General features: G+C 41.7%; 1 long non-coding RNA gene across 2 annotated transcripts in view; it reads left to right on the top strand.

Moving 5' to 3' along the window:
* The window catches only part of LOC136358173 (uncharacterized), a 37,881-nt gene extending 17,038 nt beyond the window's left edge, over positions 1 to 20,843 (top strand). For both annotated transcript variants that reach the window (XR_010743023.1, XR_010743022.1), the window contains exon 3: positions 20,271 to 20,843. This is a non-coding gene — a long non-coding RNA (uncharacterized lncRNA). The remainder of the gene's footprint in view (positions 1 to 20,270) is intronic.
* The last annotated feature ends 1,884 nt before the right edge of the window (positions 20,844 to 22,727 follow it).

The following is a 22,727-nucleotide window of genomic DNA, read 5'->3' as shown; positions in this document are numbered from 1 at the left end:
CTATTCCTGTCCAATATAAACTAGACATGGGCTGCTCTGCTGCTGAAATCCACACGAGTCTTACCCAAAGGCTTCTTCAGTGCAGACCCTGGACTGGGAGGTATCACCCTGCTGACTGCTGCACTTTTCCCTGTTCCCCCTCTGTTGTCACTCTCTGTATTTCTCCTCTGGAAACGCTGTGGCAGCACATGGGTTGTCACCACCAGCATGATTCAGTTTGTGTGTGTCTCTTCCTTGTCTGAGTGTGAATTGTTGCTGGGGGGATAACTGAGGCTGCTTATGAGCAGAGTGAATTATCCAGGCAGCAATCACCTATTCCTGGCCACTGACTTCCCACCCCAAAGGGCAGGTGAGGATCTGTGTTGTGTAAAATAAGTTCAGGAAGTCTAAAGCTTTGAGAAAGCATCCAGGATTTGCACTGGCTGTGTTGTGCTCGTGGGAATTTGTGCTGCTGGGATGTGCAGAGCCCTCAGTGCAAATGAAGGGTGTTGTCCATCTCACAAGATGTACATAAGGCTGAGAAAGGAGGTACAACCTCGTGGTGTCTGGCATCTTTTTGGGTGTGGAGCTTTCAGGGGCTGGAGTTCTTGCTTCTCAGCTGGTCCAGTTTGTGAGGTGGCCGTGAATACTGGTTCTTGGAAACTGGAGAATTGAGTTATAGTGAGAAAACTCTGACTCCCTTCTCTGTACCCCTGTGATATCAAGTTGCCTACCCAGCAAACCATTTTTTGGATGGGTGGGGAAATTCAGAACCCCCACACTGGCTGCATTTGTGCTTTGCTTTCACCCTTTGGAGAAAGGCAGCTGAGTGGCAAAGCAAGAAACTGGTCTTGGGGTGGGTACCAATGCCCAGCAGAGCTGCTTCATGCAGGGATGCTCAGGTGAGACAGCCCAGAGTGACACTGAGCAGGGCACAAGGTCACCTGCTGTGGCTGGGGACCACAGCACTTCTGTCCTGGTGTACTGGATCTTCCTCTTGCTGTAAGGTTTATCTGGGTGTCTGCAGAAGGGCAGGTCATGTGGGCAAAAGAAAAGGAGAGATTACCTTTCTCAGCAGCTGTGAAGGATGTGTGGGTTACCCAGCTGAAGGAAAATTGAATTTCTGGAGGAGAGGGCAATGGAAAAGGATGATAACACACAACGGAGCGAGTGTACGTGAGCAACTCCTACAGTGTTAAATTGGCTTTGAAATCAAAGATATGCCCTTTGGGTTAAGTTACTTTGAGTTTCTGGGACTTCAGTGTACAGAATACTAGAACTCAAAACTAAAAATGGAGTGGGGATTGAAAGGTCCAGCATGGTTGTAACTGAGGTGAGCTCCAGGTACAGATAATTAAGGCCTCTGAAAGCAGAAAACCAGCTGCAGAGAGCTGAATGGGTTGCTTCAGGTACTATTCACTAGAATACACTTAAAAATAATAAACATGTTGATTTTTTTTTTTTTTTTTTTTGCAAAATGAACAGCATGTTTTTGGAGCTGTTTAAATTCATGGCGGGTGGGAGGGAATAATACTCTTGTAAACGTCATGAAAACAGGGGAACAATGTAGATCTGAACTCTTATTCCCAATAGGTTTTTTTCTTTTTTGTGTTCCCTGGTACATGCTAAAAATATTTTCAATATCTTAACATCTGCATTGTTATGAAATATGGCACGTCTTTGTTTTGTTTTCAGCTGTGTCATTCTTCCATTACATTTTGTTCCATTTGCTCTCTTCAGTTGGGATGTGAAGTCATTTTCTTTTGTCAGTTTTAGGCCTAATTGCCTTGACTCCAGAACTTCACTGTGCACCACTTGGAAGAAGTTATTTCTTTTGTTCTGCCTCAAAACAACCCCCAGGCTGTTTGTTGGGGAATATGGATTGTGAAAATGTCTGTTGATTGGCAGAGAGGGGCAGAAAACAGGGTAAAAAGAAGGCAGTTAAGCCTCTTTAGAGGTAGAAAAACATGAGGCTGAAGAAGGACTGGATATACCAATGTATTTTTGGATACTTCTTACCTCTTAGCACCTCTTACCTCAAGTGCAGCCTCATGTCCCATTGATTTGACTCAGATGGAGGATGGGATGATGGATAAGGAACACCAAATCTCCAAAGCTCCAGCAGAGAGGAAGATGGTGAATGAAGGTGGGAAGCAGCTCTGATTCATGTGCAAAAGAAGCTGCAAAACAGGCAAGAAACAGGGAAAGACTTGCTGTGAACACAGGAAAGGGAAACATTAAGTCAGACTGGTGATGAAGGGCAACCACAGGGAGTTTGGATGCTGCTGCTTCCCAGAACACCCAGAAACACAGGATTTCTGGGTTCTGCTTTCTCTGCTGGCCTGGGGCACTGCACATTGTGATAGACCCTGGTTTTGGCTTCTTGGCTGACTCAAGCAACAGCACTGGGTGTTCATACTTGTCTCTCAGGTGTGCAATTGTCAACAGGTTGACCCAAAATGAAAAAAAAACAGGAATTTGCCTAGTTTGATTACTTTTTTCTCTCCCCTGAGTTTGGGGAAACTTTGCATGTACATCCTGCACTTTTAAACACTCACTAAGGTGACAAAACCAAGCCACCGGAACTGGGGAATGCTGAAGTCAAGGTTGCATGTGTTACTTCAATTCTGTTTTCATGGACGTGTGTGCTGTAGCAAAAAACTAAATAAATGATAAGTATTGGAGATTTTGTTGGGTTTTTTGGGATTTCATTTGTTTGTTTTCTGGAAGAAGTGATAAAATGATGGTGTTTATGGGATGAATGAGGAATAGGCAGTTAATGCGATGTTCACAGGTATTTCTGAGATGAATTTTTTTCCACAAAGCTGTGACAGGTTTGCCCTTGGCAATCTTCTCTTCCCAGGGGTTCCTGCCACCTGCCTCTCTGTGCAACTCCTCTCTTACTCATGGCATCAGCAGCCTCTGGGATCTGCTGAAAACCCCTGGAGGGAGGAGGTTCCCTGCTTTGAAGCCTTGTCCAGAGGAGGTGCTGGGCTCTGCAGGCAGCCTCCCCTTCCAGTTTTGAAGTATCCAACATCCCACTAACGCCCTGCTCTGAGAACATCTCATCTCTGAATCTCTCCTTGTCACAGGAGCGGGAAAGTGTGACTGACAAGGCACAAGGACAGGGAAGGGTCTCCTGCCTGAGGCATCAGGTGGTGTGAGAGGGAGCTGGGCTCTGCCTCTGCTGCCACAGAGCTCCTGCCTGAGGCTGTCATTTTGTGGCCAGCTGCTCAAACGCTGGGACGTGTCTTGTTTTCTGGATTTCCAAATCAACTCCAGGAGCCACGTGGTCATTCAAAGCCAGTTTTAGATGGTTTGCTCTGAGGAATTCAATAAAAAGGCACAACCACTATTAAGGAGTAATAGGGAGTGAGGCTTAACTATTGAATAGATTACGTGAGACTGGAAGAATCAGACAGCCTGAGGTCTGGAATGGTCTAGTGTTTGAATTTTCAATTCCAGGTCAAACATAACTTGTTGAGCTTCCCCTCCTCCCCCCTCACCAAGTTTTTATGTTCCCCAGAGTGCAGTGCACTTCAACAGAAGTGATTGGAACAAAAAAGGCAATAGATGTTTCAGTTAATCTATAGCTCTTTTCTATATTAAGTTAGTTTTAAATAGCATTAAAGGCTCAGTTTAGTGCAGCACTTAGTAAGGCATCTAACTGCATATTTGAATTGAGGCCAGCATTGATAAACTTGGATACTGTGTGATAATATATTCTAATAGGAGCACTGCATCCACAGTGGTTAATGTGTATGTCCCAAACACGGCTGTGCTCTTCCTTCTGCTCAGATTCAGAGTTGCAATTTAAAGCTGGTTTATTTGTGGGTTTGGTTCACACTTTTCCAGTAAGAATGGGATAAAAATGAATTTATTTTTTTATAAGTGATGGATTTATAGGCAAAGGATATTCTTTACCTTCCCAAAATACTTGTTGTCTGTCACAGACCTCATTCCTACTTTGATCCCCTTAACTCTTCTTTACTTTTCCAGTGGATATTGGATCATTTGATGTCCCTGTACAAGATCCAGTTACAGAAACTTTTCCTAAAGAGGGTTCTGAGACTTTAGGAAACTGGAAGGGAAAAAACCAAACATTGTTTAAGTAGGCCAGCATTAAAACAATGCTCATTCTTAATTTATGGAAAAATATGTAAATTGTGTCTGGAGGGTCATTGTAATGAGACCTTTACAATTTAAAAAAAGACACTATTTGCTAGTTAAAAAAGCCCAAACACAAAACCCAACAAAACCACAAAACCATTAAGGCTAAGACTTTCTCAGCTTTCAGAAGTTAGATCTTTGGACAGTTTTCCTCTTTAAAAGAAGGGATGAATATTAAAAGTCTTCAAAACAGATGAAGTAAGAACAAGAAAAGTAAACTTCTTGCAAGGAATAATGAGTGCAATCAAGGACCTGTCTATGTAAGTGGGACAAGTTGTACCTAAAATATTAAGCAGATTTTTTGGTATCTTGTTAAAGTCGTGTCAACTTGAACCATTATAAACAGAAATGAAATTAAAAGACACATTCTTTTAACCTGAAGATCCACTGAAATAATATTGACTTTGTTTTGTATTTAATTCCTGAAGAAGTTTTCGAAGTTATTTCCTGTGACTTAGGGCAAAAGCACCTTGGCAAAATGTTATTTAAAATGTTGTTCCTTCAATAGTTTATAGGAAATAATAATAGATTTGTTTTATAAGTACATTTTCTTTAGCCTTGTGGAATGAGTTGTAATTTCAAATTTAAAATAGTTCTCAGTGACTCCATTTCCTTTAGGTCTCTCTGTAAACCTAATCAAGAGTCAGAAAATGCCGCAATTTTCTAAATGAGGATGCTGCCTTCTAGAAAATAGCATCTTTAGGATGAGCAGAAATTTAACCAAAGTGTTTACATCCAAAACAAAATAGCTGTTATGTGCAAGGAAGTGAATATTTGATTATTTTACAGTAAAATGTAATTGCATTTGTTGTTAAGAGACCAGTGAAGTGGATACATTGAGAAAACCTGTGATTGGAGAGAATGGCATTTCCCATTGTACCCTCATAAAACTAAATGAAGCAAGTAATGTTTGGTTTTCCTGATGCATTTGATCAACATGTTAAAACAACATTATTTGAATTAGAATTTAATAAGACAATTACCACCTTCGTTTGTGGAAAATGTTGTGTCCTTTTTTTTCTTATTTGTGATCATCAATTGCAAGATTCTGTCTGGAAATTGAGCATAACAGCTGATAAAATACAAAGTACTGTTTTAGTGTACAGTGGTAGAGCACTTTGCTAGTTTTATGTCTTAACTTTGAAGTGCTCTGGTGACAAAATTACTCCTGTTTTTTGTATTTATGCTAATCTTTCAGTAAACATAGCTAAATAATAGGAATCCTTAATTTCACATTTCTAACTATTTCTTTAAGAAGAAAACCTTAATAAATTTTATGTAAGTTACTCATAAATGTATGTCTCTGCTAGGCAAAATACAACTTTTTGTCCTTCTTGTTAGATCTTATTGGATAAGTTATGTGATACCTTTGTTTCCTTTTTATTTCCACGTCTGGGGTCTTGTTCTCTTTCTGCATGCGTAAGGGTCTAACTCCATTTTACAAAAAGACAAAAAAAAGAAAACCCAAACAAAAACACCACAGGCCACAGTGGTGTAAAGATTTAATTTCTTTTTCATCAGGAACGTGTTTCTATATTCCTATTTTTGCCCATCTGGGTAGTGTACATTTCTCTGGTGCATAGCCCCAGCTGGGTCATGGTTGTAGAGGAATTTTGTGTGTATGGGTGTCTGATGCATCCATAAACTAGAATATAAACAAGACTATGATTTAACCCAGCAACATTTAAATCAGTAATCTGTAATTTTTTCTCTGCCTCCTGGAATAATTGTTCTATAACAGCTTTTTTTCACCATAGTTTTCTTCTGTACCATTTTAGAGTCTAAAATAGAAAAAAATCCCAAACCAACCTAGCTAGCTGATACTGTCTTAGTGAGTTTCTTTTTTTATTTCTATTTTCTGTCAGCTCTCACAAATATATCAGGTCATTTGAATTTTTGTTTGATATGTATCCCTTCTGTTTTACTTGTGTGTCTACATACACATAAAAATATGGGAGAGGGTTGTATATCTATTAAAAAAAAATAGGCTGAACATATATATAAATAAAAATATGTGGGCATGTGCATATATGTGGGCATATATATATTTACACACACATATTTAATGCCTTTCCAGCTTCCTTTGGTTGTTTCTATCACTGTGACTGAGACAAATGGGGGTAGTTTTTTTGGTGGTTTTTTTCAAAGGGAGAAAATCACCTCTCTCAGAAGAGGATTTGTAAATGAAGTTGTCCTGCATCTCTAGTTCCACTTCTGGAACTCCCCCTACAGAGAACATATGAAGGGAATATCCCTGGGTGATTCATAGGAGCAAATTATGAGTGGGGGTAAGATATTGACAAAGAGAAGTTAATGACAAAAGCCCTGTTGACTCCAATGGGATAAGAAGACTCACAGTAAAACACTAATGTTTTAAATTACTCCTGTTCCCAAATATAATTTGTGCTGCTTCACCACAGTTCACTGACTTGACTTTACTATGCAGTACATGAAAACTAACTCAACTAGTAGCAAAATTCAGCTAAATCTCAAAATTTACTCGTGCTTTTGTTGTCCTTACTAGGCAGCAACTTCTTCAAGTACTGTTGAAGAGGTGTTAAACAAAATCAAGCTTGGTTATTTTTAAGTGGGGGATTTTTTTAGCACTTTTTTTTTTCTCTCATGTGCTTTTACTTCTGTAGAGGAAAAAAAAAATCGTTTCCCTTCAGTTCAAATCCACAGCAGAGTGGAGATCAAGAAGAGCATTGAGAGTCTGCTCAGACTTGAGAACCTTAATGGCATCACTTGATGAGTAGAGAAATAATATAAGGAATTTGTTAGACATTTATGCACGTGGCTGATACCTGCCCTCTGTTCTGTGACTCCTGAGTGCTCAGATGTTGGAGTCAAAGCATTTTTGTCTCAGGCTTTGTGGAGCTGGTGCTGCCTTTGTGAACCTGCTGCCCAGCTGGAGGGGTGTAGGTGGTACACCTGGTGTTCCCCTGTGTGAATTCACTGAAAAATGGGACAGGTTTGAAGCAGGAACCCAAAGTTTTGTTACAAGTTTGATGAATTATCATGAGAAATCACAATGCTGCCTGTTGCTTTTTGCCTAAGGAGGGATTGCTGCATTGCTCTGCAGAAAGTGATAAAACTAGCAGACAGCAGCTAGAATATCAAAACCTCACAGCTGTGACACTAAAAACTCCATACAAAGCAGAGTTACAATTTTAAATACCCCATTTATTCAGAACATAGACACCAATCTTGTTTTGAAAACGTGAAGCTGCGTATTTGGTAGTTTAGAGATCCACCAGCTTTGCAAAAGAGTTGCCAAGAAGGAGTTGACAGCTTGGACCAAGGATTGCTGTGGTTGCTATGTGCAAAAGCCTAGAACAAACCAGTGGGAAATAATACCAGGGTGGGAAAGTATTGCTATGGTTACAGAGTATTTTCTTTAAAGGAGAGGTGGATAACGCAGCAAGAATCACTGAAACTTAGGTAATAATGCATTATACAAAGGGAAAACGACTGAAAGATAATAACTGTCTTCTGCTCTTAATGGCATTTTGTTAGTTTCCAGCAAAGAGGGATTTAATTAAAGTAGGAATAATTCGTGAAAGCTTTGTTAGAAAAGTATCCTTAGCTTTTATTTTTTTAAAAGTGGAATGCCAGCACAATACCTTGCATATTTTGGCTCAGCGTCTTTGTTTTTTAAAACAAAAGAGATTGTGGGGTTTTTTAATCAAGGGGATTAAGAGTTCTTTTAAAAATAATAAAAGTGTAATTATACACAAATAATTTGGTTCGTATAAACTCTTAAGGCAGGCTTTCAGGACATTAAAAACTATAAAAGAACTGAGTTTTGCAAAAGATATATGTAATATTAAGTGAGTACAAAATAAAATAAAAATTACACTAAATTATAAAAGCCTGCTTCAAGTGGTGCTGTAAATCTGAACTAAAAAACTCATCTGGGAAGCATCCTGTTTCACTTGTAGATGTCCTGGAGGATTTGATTGTAATCACCTCTGTGGGTCTGAGCCTGAAAATCAGAATGCAGAGGACCTGACTGAGCAGCTCAGTTTTGTGTCTGATGGTGTGGGCTGGACCATGCTCACCTCCTGCTGCCCACAGGTGCTCTGCTGGGAAAGGTGGGGCTGGGGATGGGGTGGGTTGACCTGGCCTGGGTTCCAGGTGGCCACCAAAGCCACTCTGTCACTCCCCTCCTCAACTGGACAGGGGAGAGAGATTGTAATGAAAGGCTCATGGGTCAAGGACAGGGAGAAATCCCACACCAGTGACTTCATGGGCAGCCTGGTGGGAGGGACAGGACAGATCTGTGCTCTAGGACCAGGAAAAGGGAAAATGTGAGAAGTGGACTCTCTTTTCTTGTTTCCTGTGACTTCTGTGCTGTGTTTATCCCTCACTCTGACTCCATGCCTTGGAATGCTGCTTTGGTCAGCTGCTCTTTGAGGCCAGCACTGCAGTTCACTGGGGTGTGGCTGACGGATCCAGATGCAGCTCCTGAGCTGTGTAACTGTGCTGAAGGTCTGCACCCGACCTTGGGTGATGTGTCAGCTTCATTCTTTGTCCAGGGACATGGAGGAGAATTGATCGTGCTGGGGAGTAAAGGATGGAAACAGAATAAATGGACAATTTCTCTGTGCTCAAGAGCCTGCTCTCCTTCAGAGCATGACTCCACCACACCACATCAATTGTTCATCACATCTCTGCCTTGGGCACAATTTGTTGAAGTTGAGGAGGAGGAATTGAATTGTCAGCTGAAATATGTTCGGCTGCTTGTGACTGTTTTCTGTTTTCTGTAGTTTTAGTGCCATTTTGTCTGTACTGTGGATAGAGATTTGAGACTTGGAGGTGAGGAAACATCCTTTTACTTTGTTCTTGACAAGTTAGTCATGGAAATAACCTACTGTACACAGCAGTGCAGGCTCTGGCTATTAAAACTGACATCAGAGACATTCGTTGAGTTAATCTTGTAGCTTTTCCAGCAAGTTCCTGATTTTTATGCAGTGGATGCATAAGACAGACTGTGGAGTACACAGTGGGGAAGGAATGGTCCTGATGGGCACGGATTATACCAGAGCTGGACTTCCTCTGTATAAAACACACTGAGACAAGGGTCCTGACAAGTCCAGACCAAAGATCTGAGATGAGGGAGAAGCAAGAGAAATGAGGTCAACTGGGGAGATGAGGAATGGTGATTTTGTCAGGAAAACAGGGAAATTAAGAAAGAAGTCTTAAGAGAGAAAGGAGAACTAGACCAGAAGCTGGAACAAAATGAGGAGCTGGAGGCAGTGGGAAAGCAGGATAATGATGAGGGCTGCTGCTTGGAAGCTTAAGAGTGGATGAAGAACAAGTCCTGGAAGGTAAAAATTGAAGAATATAGAAGCAGAAAATGTTAAGGCTGAGGAAAGGGATCAAAAGTTGTGTGCAAGTCAGGTGCACTGCTCCCTGCAGTGAACAGCCAAAGATTTCTGAGCAGAGCCTCCTGCCTTTTCCTAGATGTCTTGTGTAGCTGACCCACTGTCAAAATGATGGCTTGCATGGTTGAGAGCATCCCACTGCTGCAATTATTCCCTCCATTAGTACAAATGACAGAGACGAATATAGTGTGAATTCAGCTGTTCCACACTGGGCCATTTCCCTATGAGCATTTTTGTTCTACATTTTTTTTTCCCCTGGGGTTTTAAAAAAATATGCTGCATAAAAACACACTGCATAATAAGGTAGTAAAATAATAAGGTAGGTGCTGAAGATTACCCAAAGTTGGAATTAATTTTTCCTATGTTGTCTTAGCTCACTGTAGTTCTGATTATATAGCCACATTAGATATCATGTTCACATGATATTTATTCCACAGGACTTCCTTCTTGCACTCACTAGCTCAGGTGAATTTGCATGGGGGTGCATCAGAATCTGACAGCTGCAGATTCTGAAAGATGGGCTGTGAAAGAGAGAAGTTTGCAAAGGAAGAACAACTCCCTTAAGGACAGCTGAGGGCTGCCCAGGGACTCTCCTCCTGCCTGTCTCCCTGAGGTCTGTGGGACACTCCAGTCCCTCATCAGTGCTGGAAAGCTGTTTTCCCCACCCCTTTATCCCATTTTCAGAGCATCTGACTGTTTGATTTTTGGCATTGCTCAGCAGCCTCTTCTCCTGCAGGGAGGTCAGTGACAGCTGCATTTTGAAGGTCTCTGGCTCCTGGTTGGAGACACTTTACTCATCCATGGTTGCCCCCAGCCAAGATCTGTGGCAGGGTCTTGCTGTGAGCATGGCTGGGGTGGTTTGGAAGCAGCTGAACCATTTCAGGACAGCTCAGCCTCATGTGACCACACCTGGCACCATTTCTCATTTTCTCTGCTATAACTTAAGCTGGATGACCACAGTTTTTCAAGCCTTGCTCTCTTTGCACCTCAATTCCCGAGGTGTGAAATTAAAAGAGTTCTTCTCCCTTTTTTCATAGGGAGCTGATGCTTATAAATATTGTGGAACTCGTTTTCCCAGTATCCATATGGTGGTGATAAACCCATGAAGAACTTTGCAGTCTCAAAGCTGGAGTTAAGTAGGAGATGGCAGGAAAGTCTGTGGCCATCTGCTGAATGGCAGAGTAAACTGGAATATCCCTTTGCTCGTTGAGCAAACACCCAATGATCTTGTGCATTGACTGGGATGGACCTGTTCAGAAAAATAAATTAAAGAAAAAAAAGAAAAAAAAGAAAAAAAAATGCAGTTTTTGAATAGTAACTGATGAATTTTATCATGGTATATGCACACAAAGCAAGATGGAATTACAGGTGCTCAAGGGTCCTTCAGTCTGGCCCCATCTGCTTTTTGAGTGCTCATCTTCCCACTGTTTAAGACACCTTTTTGTGCATCATACATTTTTAGAAGCACTAATGCATTACAGACCTGTGTGCCTTTTTACCTCCTTAATGATTCTGTAAAAGCATTAAGGAGCAGGGAATACTAATTCAGCTGTAAAGTTTTCCTGAGATAAGTAGTGAAGAACAGTTAGTTCTAAAAAGCTGGTCACTTGGCAAGCCCACACGTGCCTCCATCTGGCTCACAACCCAAAGGACAGATTCAGAAAGTAATTGAGATAATTTCTTTCAAAATCATGGCTCTCAGTCCTATTGTTTAGGTGCAATGGATGTTATATTTAAGAACTTGCATAATCAAATTAAACATTCCTTAGAATTTGAAAACTCTTTTCTCTCTGTCCTGTTCTTGCTCTCCAGTCTTCCTCGAAATCTGACATTCATTCAGTTTTCCAAAGTCCTCTCCTTTCGTTTTCCCGTGGTTCTCAAATTAAATAAGACTTGATTTAAATAACGACATGCTTTAGAAAAGAATTAAGCTTCTAGCCATAAAAACTGCGAACAGGCTATTTGAATTTTAATTAATACCTCACATTTGTACAGGATAAACTTTTGAAATAGGCTGTTGTAACTTTTTAAACTGGAGCAAAATAATGATAGTTTCTCAAAGACCAGGGAGTTTCAACTCTCATTTCTTCTCTATTTATTTAAAAAAAAGATAATCTTTTTTTGATATTATGTAGCATACTTAAAATTTTTGATGCATCATCAGTGAAAGCTAGTGCAGTTCTTGTTGATGAATGTCAGCACTTATTAATTATAGCATTGATTGTTTATAAGACAGCTTGTTAGAACAAAACAGAGACCAAGGTGCTGATCACTGATCATCAGTCTTGTTTATGCTCATAAATTTTTGATGTCCTGAATAATCCCAGTGAGACAGAACTGGAAAAGAACAATAAATGGGAGACCCCAAAATCTTCCTCTTTTCCTTTCTACTGGGAATCACTGCAGGACTTTTCATTTTGGGTGTAATCATTGCTTGAGATGATGTAACAAGATGCAAGTGTGCTGAAAAATACTGAGCAGATGTTTCTATAGACACATGCAATAAATATTCTTCCTGGTTTTGTGTGCATGGGACAAAAATTCCCTTGTACAGGAGCAGTGCAGGTATGAGAGAGCTGTTACAGTCCTGTTTGTGTGCCTACATCGAGCACAGCAAGATTATTCTCAGCATATCACATTGTAGCCACTGAGCCCCAAAAGGAGGCTTTAAGGGTGTCCATTCACAGCAAAATCCCCAAAATTAATATTGTGTACCAAACAGAAGATGTCAACACCAAAGCCTGAAAGTGCAGCACCTGAAAATGCTGCAGTAGAAATGAGAGTTATTATTGGTGCTGGGCTCCTTGTTTGGTTTTATTTGCCTCTCTAAGGAAGCTGAATAATGTCAAAATACTTAAACTGGTGCTGGTTCCTGAGGAGCCAGTTCAGAGCTACAAGATCCCTGCACCTTTCTGAGCCAAGTGACTGAGTTCATATTTTTCTTAGAAATATTGGTCTGGAGAAGCTGTTAATTGTTTTCAGAAGCGTATTAATAGCAAAGGAGAAATATTTGAAGATATCTTTCATATTTTTTTCTTTTTTTTTTTCTTAATTAGAAGGATCGTGGGTCTGTAAATATTTCAGAGTATAAAACCAGATTTGAAAATATGGAGATCACTGGGAAAGGTGTGAGGAAAATTCAGTCCATGGCAATATAATTTTTTTGTGGGACAGATTGTATGAAATTTCATTGGGAATATGAGGCACAAATGCACAACTCTGTTCTGTTTTGGCTGATTTTTTTTTTATGCTGATAATGTCTGAGGGGGTCTCAGTGAACTTTTTGCTGTAAAAAAAATCACTTTCTCTCCTGTTTTGGAAACAAACCAGTTTGTTTCCCTTTTTATGCTGTGGTGAGGTGGCCTAGATTTACCTCTGTGTCTTGTTGAACTATAAGTAGTTTCTAGTTTATGGCTGAGCATAATTGCTCTTTCTTTAAGATAGACAACATATACATTTATGTGATAAAGAAATTTAGGGTCTTGGGCACACGTCTTGTCCAAATGATTCAAATCTGAGCATGAGAAGGAGTCCCATTGTAATTTGGAGTGCTTAGGGTGGGTTTTGGTGCCTACACATCACTGTTTAGTGCTCTTTGGGGTGCTGCAGTGTGTCCCATACCTCTGCATGCTGTGTGCAGCTCTGGGGCAGATCCTGAGCCCTCTGGAGTTTGGAGGACTGGCTGCAGGAGGCCAGGGGAGAGATGGCATCACAAAACTGGACTGGAGGAACTGAATTGCACCTACAAGATCTGAAGAGAATTTGTGGTTACTGTATTTGTGTCAGAGTAGCTGTTTGTTTGGTAGCTAGCTAACCCTTTGGCAGTAGATTGTCTGATAAGGGCAGCCAAAAGAAAACATTTTCTGCTCTCCTTCCTATGACAGTTTGACATTTCAGAGACTGCAGTGGGACTCTACCAGTTCATCAAACTCAGAGAGCTTTTGCTGCTTCACTTCTGTTGGAAAACACCATGAAAACATCCTACAAGCAAACACCTGAGTGACTTTACTATTTATAATTATGGAAATGTTTCATACATATTTCCCCTCAAAGTTCTCTGTTCTAAGCCCACTCTCTCAAAATGCTGGAAAACTGTGGAAGAGGCAGAAAATGTCAAGGTAACAGAAATTAATTGTCACTAAAATCTTACCTTTTCTGCTCCAGGGAATAACTGGTATTTGAGAGAGAGAGGAAGAGAATAGATAGGCTGAGGGATTCCTTGTCAGGAAGGGAAGGAAGAAAAACCTCCTTCAGGAAGTCCAGCCTATATCTGAAAGTAAGAAACAATGGTGTCAATGAAAGCAGTATGCACTTTAGTCCAAGTATGCAATTTTTCCTTTCTTCAAAGACCTCTGCACCTGGAGGACCTGCAGAGGCAAGCACAGAATCCTGCCCCTGGGGTGGAGCAGTCCATGGACCATCCAGGGATGAGCAGCTGGACAGCAGCTCTCCAGAAAACGCCCAGGGGTGATGGTGGGCACCAGGCTGAGCAGAAGCCAACAATGTGCCATTTCCTTGGAAAGGACTAATTGCACCCTGGGCTATGTTAGGAGGAGTGCTGTTCAGCAGGGGAAGGAAGGGATGAACCTTAGATGATCCTGAGGTGATCCTTCCTCTCTGCTCAGCCCTGATGAGGCCACATCTGGAGTGTTGGGTCCTGTTTTGGACTTCCCAGTAAAAGACAAATGGAGCTACAGGAGACTTCCCTTCAGGTGAAGGGACACAAAAATGATGAAGGGTCTGGAGCATCTCACCCGTGAGCAAAAGGCTGAGAGAGCTTTTCTGGGACTTTTCTGGGACTTTTCTGGGACTGTTCTGCCTGGAGAAAAGGCAGCTTTGAGGGAGGAGCACAAATGTGTTCAAATGCCTGAAGGAGTTTTGCAAAGCAGACAGAGCCAGGCTCTTCTCGGTGGTGCTCAGTGACAGAAGCAGAGACAGTGGCCCCAAACTGAAGCACAGGAGGCTCCTTTTGAATGTTAGGAGTAATTTTTTTCACTGTGAGGGTGACAGAGCACTGGCACAGGTTGCCCAGAGGTTGTAGTCTCTGTCCTTGGAGGTGTTCAGAAGCTCTCTGAAGGTGGTCCTGGGTCTGCAGGTGCCCCTGTTTGAGCACAGGGGCTGGACCAGATGACCCTCAGAGGTTTTTTCCAACCTGAACTATTTTGTGATCTTGTAGATGCGCTGACATGCCTCCTCTGAGGTATTTCTTTACAATAAAAAAGGTGGAAATTACCTTCACTACTCTTGCGTCTGCATCTGTTTATTTAGCCCTCAAAATGTCTTCTGAAAGTTCTTTTTTTCATTTGGAAAATAATTTATATTAATGTCTAAAAGCTGGGTTTTTTATTTTAAGAGGCTTAGGCAATAGTTCTGTTCCTCTGTAGCACTGAAAGTCTTTGAGTAGTTCAGTGCACAGTCTACACAACTCTGGTGTTTGCTGATACAAGTAAACAACAGTGTGGCAAACAGCACTGCTCTGTGGAGCGTAAATTCACTCACTGGAGGTAAAACAAATACCAAAACTCTCTAAACATATCTAAGCTCCTAGATATAAATTTGTGTAGATTATCTGACCACACTTTTGGCATGCTGAGATCAGATGGGTTATTCTTGGATAGCTGAACACCTTTTTCACCTCTGATTTCTAATTATTTTATCTTTTGCCCTTGATGGTCACCTTATCATTACCCCAGTGTATATAATTCCATTCATTCTTGCTTGCAGCCATAATGTAGTTTTGAGACAGTTGTGCATACTGAGCAATGTTCCAATCTGATTGTTACTACTCTACAAGTCTCTCCCGTCTCTTTCCATCCCCTTTCTTTCTTGTCCAAGTAGCAAAATGCTGATTAAGTTCCTTTCACTTGGAAATTTTGGTCTGATTACAGACATGTTGACTTTTTGTTTTCTTTCATTTTCTTTCTTTGTTTTTTTTCTTTTTTTTTTCTTTTGTTTTTTTTCTTTTTTTTTTTTTTTTTCTACCAAGTAGAACTAGTGGTGATCCTATTGTTTTCTCTGAAGTGATTTATTTGGTGCTATTTGTTCTCTGGAACACTTGTGTTTAGGTAGTGACTCAGGAGTCTGGATGCCCTGGTGGAGGTTGCTGGTTTGGTGGACACACTCATACTGGTTTATGTCAACACAGAATTTCTCCTGTGATGCCGACTCAAGATAAATATTTTGAAGGAGATAAACTTGAAGTGTTCATAGCATTTCTTTCTTTAACTGGGTTTTTTGGGGGGGTTGTTAGGGGTTTTTTGTGCAATTTGAAAAAACAAGAACTTATTCCATCTTTGGAAGAGTTATCTTAAGTATTTCTTGGGTTTTCATCCTCTTTTTTCCTGCCACAGGTTATCAAACCATTAATGGTCATTTGTACTGAAATAGTCTATCAGTTACAATAAACCTGCCTGCTGTGAGATATATTAATTATATCTGACAGCAAATTATGGGGGGTTTTAATATTTGTTTTGCAGTTCAGTTCTACTCATAGTTCCTTGGGGACTGAAGACTAAAAATATGTTTAACTGTACAGATTGTTCTAGCTGTTAAAGAGCATTTCCTTATTCCTGTAAGGACTTGCTGTGGGAGCAGCTCTGAGTTGACTGAAGGGCAAATTTTTTTGGCAGAATGAAACTCATCCATCTAATACCAGATCAAAAGAGCATCTCTCTCAAATAGGTGCTATTGAAATTTTTTTTAAAACTGAACTGAACCTAGAAATTGGAAAGTCACAATCAAAAATGTGCTTGTCTGCAAAGAAGCCAACTGGTTTAAAAATAAAGAACACAGCAGCATCAGTAAGTTGACCAGTGACAGTGTCTGATCTTGCAAAGTTACACCTCGTGTTTTCATTCCATCCACGGTGCCTTGGGGCATGTTTTTGCATCTCAGTATTAATGGGCTTGCTACCACATAATTGGTGAACTTGTTGCAATGAGAGCTTTGGAATGAGAATTGTTTGAGTTCTTCCCAATAGTGTGAGAGGGCAGGAGACCTAAAAGTGACCCACGTAAGTAAAGATATTTAGGATAGCTTTTGCTCAACGTTATGGAATGCTGTCCCATTGGCAAAATGTCTTAGAGATACGGTTTTCAATTTTAAGAGTCTTCAATTTTAAGAACTGGATGTTGGCTCAGATGAAATCTGAGAAGTTTATTAATGTTAGTGTACCAGTTTTGAATGTCTTGAGAAATTTGAAAGTGTATGTTAGAAATAAATCTCTTTCCAGGCACTGTATGTGTGTTTCGTGCAGCAGGTAAAAGAAACATGAGCAGATGCGCTCTGCTATTCTGGGACCAAATTCCTTTAAATATATTATTTAAAACTTAATTTTGCACATAATTCTGGTGTAATATGGGGTTAATGGTTTGGAGTGTCCCTCTATTCCTGCAGAAAATGCCCTGAGCACCACTGTTCATTTTATTAGGTTAAAACCTGTGGGACTTTTTGATGCTTGTTAGCAAAAAGCAAGGAAGTCACACTTTCTGTTGGGCATAGGACTGGTAACCGGGATATGAAGCTCTATTCTTGCCTCAGTCTCCAAGCCTTCCTGTGTGACCTGGGGAGAACAATTTCGTTTTCTTGAGGCCTTATGTTGGGCACCTATAAACAGGAGGAAAGTTCTTAAAGTCCTCAGAAATGGGGCTTCTTAATTCCTGGGCATTTTCATGATGCCTTGGGATCCTGAAAAAGAGGGTACCAGATAAAGGCAAAGAACTGATTGCCTTTATTTTTGCGAAGAATATTCTTCCTTTCTGAGATTCAAAAGCACAATCTGGAAAAGCCCCTTCAAGTCTCAAGTCTCATTTCCTTAATATATCCTTCATCAGTGAACACTTTTTTCCCCTCCCTCTCTCTGGCTCACTTTTTAGATTTCATTTCTTACTCCTTGGGAAAGTCTCATATGAGTGGTCCGTGCGTTTCTGCTGATTACTACTTGATGCCATTTTAGAAAAAATGAAGCATAATTAAGTAGTAAGGGGAACTGGGCAGCAAAAGGGGTAGCTTTTGGACAAGTCATGAAATAGTCGGTGCCTTTTAATGGTAGGGTACTTCCTCTGCTCATGAATTATTCATTTTAATGCTTTTGTTATAATGGCGACAGTGTTCGGTGTCTGAGGCAGTTCTGGACAGCCTTCCTCTGCTGAAATACTGCACAGCAGCAGCTACCAGATATTTTATAAACTAATGCATCTAAGTCGGTAACGCAGTGAGTAAATGTATTTTCAAAATCGAGGAAATGAGAGGACAGATAACAATATTGTAACTAAGGGGCATCTGTTTGCTTAAGGGTTCAGTTTGTTTACTTTTTTTGGGAACTATTTAGGGATGTAATTTAAAGTAAATATTTTACAGATTATTGTGTTTAGTATTAGATTCATATTATGTCTATAATGAAAACAGACATTAGTGTCTCTGCTTTATACAGCATTGTGCCATAAAAGGCAGTTTAAAAACACTCACTGTACATAAACACATCGAGTTTTTTCTTAAAACTAATGTTTAAAGGTCTCTTTGAAACAGTTTTTTAAGATGAAACATAACACAACCACATAACCCACACAGAAAATGCATCTGAGTCATGTGCAGACAGAAATAAAAGTTTCTTTGTGGTATCTAGTATCAGTCTTTCATTAAAGCATGGACTTCCCTGAAGAGAAATTCCAGTGCCGGCTCTTGAGGGTTCTCCCCATCTTCCCCCACCTCGCCTCCCTACACTTCCCTGACTCTGGGCTGAGCCCCTGGGTCTTGGCTGGGTGTGTTAGGGACAGTCCCTTGAGGAGCAGGGAATTTGGGGCTAGGAGCAGGGAATTTGGGGCTGGGAGCAGAGAACTTAGGGCTGGGAGCAGGGAATTTGGGGCTAGGAACAGGGAATTTGGGGCTAGGAGCAGGGAATTTAGGGCTGGGAGCAGGGAATTTGGGGCTAGGAGCAGGGAATTTGGGGCCAGGAGCAGAGAATTTCGGGCTGAGAACAGGAATTTGGGGCTAGGAGCAGGGAATTTGGGGCTAGGAGCAGGGAATTTGGGGCTATGAGCAGAGAATTTGGGGCTGGGAGCAGGGAATTTGGGGCCGGGAGCAGAGAATTTCGGGCTAGGAGCAGAGAATTTGTGGCCGGGAGCAGGGAATTTGGGGCTGAGAACAGGGAATTGGGGGCTGGGAGCAGGGAATTTGGGGCTGGGAGCAGAGAATTTGGGGCTGGGGGCTGGGAATTTGGGGCCGGGAGCAGGGAATTTGGGGCTGAGAACAGGGAATTTGGGGCTGAGAACAGGGAATTTGGGGCTGGGAGCAGAGAATTTGGGGCTGGGGGCTGGGAATTTGGAACTGGGAACAGAATTTGGGGCTGGGAACAGGGAATTTGGAGCTGGGAACAGGGAATTTGGGGCTGGGGGCTCCCTTGTGCTGTTCCCAGCGGCCACAGACGCGTGCTCCTGGCAGCGCTGCCCCTCTCTGATGTGATTTTAGGAGCGGTGTTCCCTCCCAAGCCCTGTCCTCACTCCTAAAATGCCTTCAAGCAAGAGATAAGTGCGTGTGGGGGACGGAAGCAGTGAGCAGATAGATGAGTGATTAGGTCATTGGGATGAGGACGGAGGGGTGGTGTGGTTTTTTTTTTTGGTTTTTTTTTTGGTTTTTTTCTTTTTACGCCGAGCTCCCTTCTCGTTTGTGGCTGATCAGATTCCCTGCCAACACGGAGGGCTCAAACTGCGTAAGTAGAGGAAACAAAAGTCCCTAGATGGATAAAGCTTGCAAAGCCGTAAGGAGCGGCGGAGAAGAGAGAAGTCTGAACTGAAAGTATATGTGGTTTCGGGGAATCTGAATCACGCGGCATTACTTTCACTTTTTCTAGGCTCGTGTTTCCTACGAACAAAACCATCGGGGAGATCGAAGTTCTGATTTCGATAATGTCTTGCAGCCTTTGGATAAGGCATTGTGCAGGAGGGGGGAATCCTTTGGGCAAAGGTGGCGCTCCGGGAGCGGGGAGCTCTCCCCGCTGCCCACGTCCGCATTGTTCCCGCTGGGAATGTCAGCCCCGGGCCTTTGCCTGCGGGGGTTTTTTCATATATTTAGGTGACCACCCCGTGTAAAATGGAAGCACCGATAGGAACCCCTCCTTTCCTTTTTCCTGTGGCTCTGCTCAGACCATTCTCTGTTCGCATGGTAGTGGTACAAAGTGTGTGGTCTCTCGGCTCTGACTAATGCATTTTGTGCTGTGTGTGACTGAAAATGTCTCGTAGTCTGCCAGGGCTGACTGAGGGCTGTGGAATGTGGTGCTTTTCTCTGATTTATTTTTTTTTTCTCTTCCCTTGTATTTTCCCCCCAATCCTCTTTTTTATTTCTTTTATTATTATTATTTTTTTTCTTTTTCCCCGGTACAAATGTGTCGGCAGCTCGCTGAGAAGCCTCGGGATGCAGGGGAAATGCTTGTGCGTTGTGGAATGCGGCTTCCCCTGGGAGACCCCAGCCGGGCGGGCAGTGAATGAGCGAAGTGGAAGAATGAGAAAGGGAGGAGGTCTGGAGGCTGGGACAGATAGGAAAGAGTGAGCGAGGAGGAAGGAAGGAGGTGGAAACGGAGGGGCCCATTTCCCTTTTTTTTTTTTTTTTTTTGTCTTTTTCTGAAGCAATGACAGCTGGTCCTGTCCCGCCTCACATGACAAAGTGCTGTGGAGAGGAGTATTAAAGCTGGAAGGCAGTGAGCAAGAGTGGTCAGCTGATTATATTTTAATTTCTTTCCAGGCTTTTAGTCAGGTGATCCCTGGATGAGTAGTCAGCCCACCAAGAAGGGAGTTCAGCACACAGGTAAGAGACAAGCTGAGTACTCTTAAATACAACTGGGGGGTCCGGGCAAGAAGGTAAACAGCTCTAACATTGTTTAAATAGTTAAAGAAAAATCCTGACTTGCTTGGGTGTGTAATACTGTGATTGTTTCTTTCAATGCTGCTACTTCTGCTATTCTGTCTTGTTCTTGATTTTTTTTTTTCGAATCTGTCTTAATTAGAAGCTTTATTGAGAAAAAAAAGAGAGAAAAAACCCAATTGTGTGGTGTTAAATATAGACCTGGGTGTCGCATGAATATTGCATTTTGTTACTTTTTGAATAAAATAACTTTCCATAATGCAAGTGTCTCAAACTCATATTTAGAGGGGAATTCCCAAATACTTGAACTATGAGTCATAAAAGTTAAAGGACCAGTACAACAGTTCAGGATAAAAACTCCGTTCAGCCTTGGGTGGCTGCTGTTGTACACGTTGGTAGTAAAATATGCCTTTAAAAAAAAAAACCCCAAACATTCACAAAGCTGAAGCTCTTTAAACTGCTGACCACAACCTAAAAGATAGGTGGCAGAGAGGAAACAGATGACTGGGGAGGAGGACTGTGCAAGTGCTCTTGGTTTCATGCATCTCTTCTTTCATTGTATCTAACAACCTGGTGAATAAGTCTTCTTATGGCTGAGGGTGCTTCAAAGGGCTCTGACTCCTTAATTCCTGTTGTATAATGTCTTAGCAAGAAAACAGACTGAAAAACAGCAATAAGTGCACTTACTCTAAATGAAAGAGTACAGGATAAGAACACCCGATGAGTGTGACAGATAAAAGTGGGGTCTAACTGGTTTTATGGCTGGATATTGTGCCATGTTCTCTTCTCTTTAAACATAACTACGCAAAATTTTCTTCCTTACTGTTGTTTGTCCTTAGTTTCCTTCAGAACTCTCTGAAGTTCTGAATTACTCCTGTTTAAAGATGTGTTCAGAGTATTTTGAGATGAAAAAGGCAGGCAAGTGTTCCCAGCTCCCACTTGCAGCTCTGAAAGACTCCTCGTGGTCTAGGGTTGAAAACTTTATTTTGAAAACCTGTCACAAAAATTTCCATGTTTTACTGGTAACATTGCTCCTGCTCACTAATTTGCAGTATTTAAATAAAAACCACTTGAGCCATACTTTTTCTGAGAGGCTTGTGCTATACACAAGAGTAATAAAGATGCGTGACTTTCCAACTTCTTTGTTTAATTTCACGATGTTTCTCTTTTTCTCATTGTTAAAAAGTCTCTGCTTGTGACAAGCTGGCTGTGGGATGTTGGTATTGTCTTATAACAACAACTTCTTCTTAGATGCTCAGATATCCTGAGGTTTGATCTGTGGGAAAACCCTGGAATGGGGCTGTGGGGTAGGTGGAGGAGCGTTTCTGTTGGCTTTGGTGGATCTTTATCATGTGCAAGCTTGAGGAAACACCCAGGTTTGAGTGGAAATCTGGGAAGGGCGACTGCAAAAGCATGGGAAGCATCGGAGAGGTTGAGGGTAAAAGTGGATTTACAGCAAGGGATAGGAGCTGTGAAGTTGGGTTTTGCACTAGATCGTGGCACAGAGACCTCTCTTCAGTTTCAAACAATCCTTGGCAGCAGTTCTCCACTGAAGGTTTTCAAGACTTGCTTTTGCCTTTTTGTGGGATGGGAGGAGGAGAGGTTTCATGAGGTGAGGAAAGCTTGGTGGAGTGAACAATGTCAGGCAATAATGGTTCTGGATAGCTGGGATTGCTCTGAAGTTGCTCCTCTGCTTGCCATGAGTGGCATTTGGTGTTCAGTGCCCCCCTTCCCAGTAAGAACTGGGAATTGCATGGGCTTGGGGCTCTGGAAAATTAGGCAACAGCCCTGAAAGTACCCCAAGTTCCTGCACGCCGTTCCACATCGGCTTCATCTTAAGCAAAGCCATCTTTTATGAATGGATGCAAATCTTGTTAAGCTCCCTGCAGTTGTCTCAGGGGAATTCCTGGCAGGTGGGCTTGTCCGGGCTGCACGCTGCAGAAATGCTGCCAGGGCACACGTGGGATCCCGGCGTTCCTGTCCTCACACAGGGAGGCTGCTGAGGAGTGAGAGAGGGTCAGACGTGTGCAACTGGAATGGGTAAAAACTTTCAGGGAGTATAAGAGTGTTCATTTATTTCTTCTCTTGTTTTTGGTCTTTTTTTCTTCTATTTGCTTGTTGTTGGGGTTTTTTTTTTTTTGTTTGGTTTTGTCTTGTTGCTATTTGGTTCTTGGGTTTTGTTTCATTTATTTTATGGAGTTTAACCTATTGATTATCTGCGACCACTAGCATCTTTAATATGTAGACTGTCTAGTTCAAATATATCTCAGAGACAGGAAGTGTTTTAGTTTCAGATCTATTTCTGCCTTTTCACTTGTGTTCTGACTGTGTTTTTGT

This window comes from Sylvia atricapilla, chromosome 2 (genome assembly GCF_009819655.1).
Source record: "Sylvia atricapilla isolate bSylAtr1 chromosome 2, bSylAtr1.pri, whole genome shotgun sequence".
Taxonomy (NCBI): Eukaryota; Metazoa; Chordata; class Aves; order Passeriformes; family Sylviidae; genus Sylvia; species Sylvia atricapilla.
Note: the sequence above shows the minus strand (reverse complement) of the source record. Positions and strands in the feature narration are given on the sequence as shown.